We start from the raw sequence: 4,316 nt of genomic DNA, 5'->3' as shown, positions 1-4,316 counted from the left end.
AGGAAAATATGTCAATAAAAGATTCTTCTAATTCGATTACCTTTCTTGGAATCACGTCCCCCTTAATTACTTTATTTTAAATGTATGTATTGATCCTGGTGATTCTAGCACGTTTTATCACAGCTTTTCACCTCTGACTACTGACAGGTTAATAACCTCTTCCATTTCTAGATTTTATTTTTATTTTTCAAAAGTCCATCTATAGCATCCCATCATCAATTTTGTTTGATTCTTTACTTTCAAATTGTAGTCTCACAAAGTGCTTGTGGATGGCTTGACTGTCAGCTTTAACATTTGCCACTACAAAAAGCTGCAATCTTGACCTTTAAAAAGCAATAACGTAAAGGTCTCATCTCAGAAGGCTCTCTTAAACTCTAATGTCTATTGTGCTTTCGTAAGACGCCTGTCCGCATTCCAGAGGTCACTTTGAGTTTGGCCTCTTTGAGTAATCATGACAGATTGTGTAGCTAAGACCAGTTCAGAAATGTCTCAAATGGCTCCCTTGGCCCTGATCTTTACGTCTAAATTGGTTCCTGTCAAGAACTCTTTCCGTTTGGTTATATATCTTCTCATTATCTATTAGCGGTGCCTGTGGTGCATTAGTCACGCTCCTTGCCTTGCGCACAAAGGACACGAGGTTGATTGTGACTCAGGGAGGTCTCTTTTGCTGGGAACGGGTGGCTGGAGGGCGCAACGTGTGGGTCCTACTTTTTTACTTTCTCTCTATTGTTTCTGTATGTTTCACTTTTTCCCCAGCACAAATGGCCCTTATTGTGTCGATGTGCTTCTCTTTACTCAAACAAACAAATAAAGGAACTAACTAAGCAACTAAGTAACTAACTATCTAACTGACTGACTGACTGACTGACTGACTGACTGACTGACTGACTGACTGACTGACTGACTGACTGACTGACTGACTGACTGACTCTGCTGAGATGTATTCCTTTGGAGGTAGAGTGAAGCAGCACGTCTCCAAAACGCGTGATCCCAAGTCTAGAGACTGGCATTTAGAATATTTCCAACAACAGCACGTTAACTTCATTGAATAAATAGCTGTATCTTACTTCACTCTACCAGGGCTTGCCGACAGCCTAGTTGGCATCCTGCAGGACTGCTGCTGGGAAGCGAATCCAGTTTAATTCATGTAGGTCAAGCGTGCACTAGGAATATTTCTGCACGTTCAACAGCTACAAGAGTGCAAATGAGACAATACTTTTCTGTTGCTCGTCTCTGTTCACTGCTAGGATGTCTTCATGTTTCGCAGTGGCGCAATGATTGATGATGTATCTAGAGTTGTCGAATGTAACTTCTGTTAGAAGTGCCAATGGTCTTTGATCAATCTGGATTTGTCTTTTGGGAGCTGAACATTACGTTTATTAGTCTTGTTTTAGAAGTATAAGGACACAATAATTATTGGTATTTAGTGCATGCTTGGAAAATGAAAGACATACAGACAGAAATAGCGGATACATTTAACGAAACCGACCCCAAAGACAACGTCATTTGATTCAAGTTGAAAGAGCCGAACATCTTTTACACGTGGTTGGCAGGTATTTTGGTTTGGCTTGCTGCTTCTTTCCCGTGAAACAGCTGTCGTCCTATCTGTCCTCCTTCTTCTTTATCGTTTGTTACTCTCTTGTAACAACTCTAATCTTTGGCTCAGCTTATGACCGAACGGTGTTTCAAGTTCCATAAAACACTTACAAAAACAATGAGGGGGGTCAGTTCGTACTCCACACTCGCAGTGGATGCCTATAGAACATAGTTCCCTACTGTATATCTTTTTTTCTGTCTGGCTTGCTTTTCATCTGAATTAAATGACGGTCGTTGTGTTCGTAAGCATTTTTAAGCAAACAAACAGGCATACCACGTCATTTCAGTTTCAAGCAAAGAAAGTTTAGTCCCAAATATAGATTAACTTGAGGGGGACACTTCCTTTCTTTCCCTTCATGTCTATTTTTACTTTTTCCCTGCCCTTGGTGCCCGCTATCATGTATTAGATGTGCTTCTTTTTGCTCAAAAGAGCTCACCCCCTTTTAACGAGCTGGCGAAGCCCTCTAAAGGAGAAGCTAAAAAGACCCTCGCTTTTATAAACAATTCATCAAGGTCATCCCTGTTGAGAGGCTACTTTCTCCTTCAAACGAGTTTCCTGCTGGGAGGTTGGAGGGTGGGCGGCCAAGCATGCAGGTTGCTCTACACTACCACTACAAAAACACACCAGGAACCAAATTATGGATGAGTAAAGCGGGTGGTTTGTGGGTGTTCTAGTGGACACTTGCTCCCGCTACGTTGTCTCTTCTCCATGTTCTCAATGCTCAAAGCTGATCAAAGCAGAAACACCGCTGTCTCGGGCGTAGGGGTAATGCTTTTTGCTGTTGAACAGAGAAGACGTTGGTTCAATTCCTGATCGAGGAAACATTTTTTATCGTGTATCCCGCCTTTCTTCTGGGCTGCTGCACTGATGGTCAAGACATGCAAAGTCGAAACAACTGACCTTTTTTCAAGACCTGGATTTGTTGATGGGGGTGTAAAATAGTTAACATCAATCAGCAAAATGAAATGTGAACTCTACCCTTGGGACTTTTTTCTCTGCCTCTCTTTCTTTCATCATCAAAATATAAAACATTTGTGGGTGGTTTTCCGGCTCTCTTGTGTGGATTGCTTCTTCTTTCCCATCAGATATCTATAGTCCGTTTCTCTCCTCCCACTATTTTGTGTTAGTAACTCTCTTGTATCACATCTAATCTTTGGTACTCATATCGTGGCCTTATTGTGTTGTAAGCTACGTAAAACTCTTGCTAACACTAAGCAAACCATCTCCCTGAAAGCCACAAGTCAGTTCACATTCCAGTAAAGAGGGTAGTCAAGTGCGAAGTTGTACCGCAACAGTGTTGCCTTTCTCACTCTGGTTCAAGGCATAGACCACGAAAAAGCTTTCCACCTTTTCCTATCCCAGGCTTGCCTCTGGATGTTATTCTATGGATTCCCACTTTTCGGTACATTAATATCTGTCACTCTTCTCCAGGTCCCATATGGTCTTCCCTTTGATCTTTTACTCGGTAGATTCCAACCCAACACTTTCCTTGTTATGCAGCTACCTAACTTCCTGTATGTCCACACTACCGAAGTTCAAATTTTTCGCAGGTTCGGACTAAGTCCCCTTACTGCTCTTTGCACGCAACAAATAAACTGCGCACTCTGAGATTGTGATTACGAATTAATTTTGCATCGCAATCGATTATTCGTTGACTGTCATGCGGTTTGCGAGCCGGTTGAACGTTTTGAATGGTGGTGCCGCCGGGTCTCTCAGGGCAAGTGCTTCCTTTTTTTTCTTTTCTTTCTTTCTGTCTTTCTTTTCTCTGTTGAACTGGTAGACCTATTTGTGCTGGAAAAGAATAACGTTTTCCAATAATAACTTTTTATTTTGTTTATAATATCGTCAGTTCTTTCAAATTAATGCACACGCCCTCTTGCTTTCATTTTCATTATTACAATTCCGAGGATGATGAAGAAGAAGAAGAAGAAGAAGAAGAAGAAGAAGAAGAAGAAGAAGAAGAAGAAGGAAGAAGAAGGAGGAGAAGGAGAAGAAGAAGATCCTGCTACTGTATGGAATGTTAGTACTGACGTTGCTTGACTGACGTCTACATTGTAATGATCATCCCCTTTGTCGATGCACATAAACCACATGAGGTTTTATCGAGTATTTCCTTCGTTTATCTGGGATGCTGCATCACCACAAAGCCCTGGTCTGTACAGATTTGCTAGGTTGATGCAGACGGCATCGAAATTATTTTAACTGTGTCGATGGGGGCGTAAAAAAACCTTTTCATTTTAAAAAATAGTCCTGAAAATGCAATAGGTGAGGTGTTTGAAATTCAAGGGATAGTTCCCATGTGGCTGCTCCATTAAAAAAAAGAAAAAACAAACAAACAAAGAAAACAAAACAACAAAAACCCAAGAAAAAAACCCTGTTTTAACGTTCTACTCCGATAACTACTTGATAAATTTTGGTATCTCTTGCTATGGTAGCAATTTGGGAAGACAGCACATCATAAAGACAAACAATTTGATCAGAAAGGCATCAAGAACAATTGGTAGAGACCTAAGTAGCTTAGAATACCTGCACAAATCAAACGTTTTAAAAAAGGTGAGAAAAAGCTAATTGACCATAGCTACACATTGACATCGGAATTTCAATTATCGACTCTCAGAAAACGATAGATTTCCAAAAGGGCAAGAACAGACAGATATAGAAATTTATTCGTACCAACTGCAGTGAGCTTAGTGAACACCGTGAAACAGAGAGAGAGAGA

This window comes from Aplysia californica, unplaced genomic scaffold, assembly GCF_000002075.1.
Source record: "Aplysia californica isolate F4 #8 unplaced genomic scaffold, AplCal3.0 scaffold00115, whole genome shotgun sequence".
Lineage (NCBI taxonomy): Eukaryota > Metazoa > Mollusca > Gastropoda > Aplysiida > Aplysiidae > Aplysia > Aplysia californica.
The sequence above is the reverse complement of the archived record's forward strand: the minus strand, read 5'-3'. Positions refer to the sequence as shown.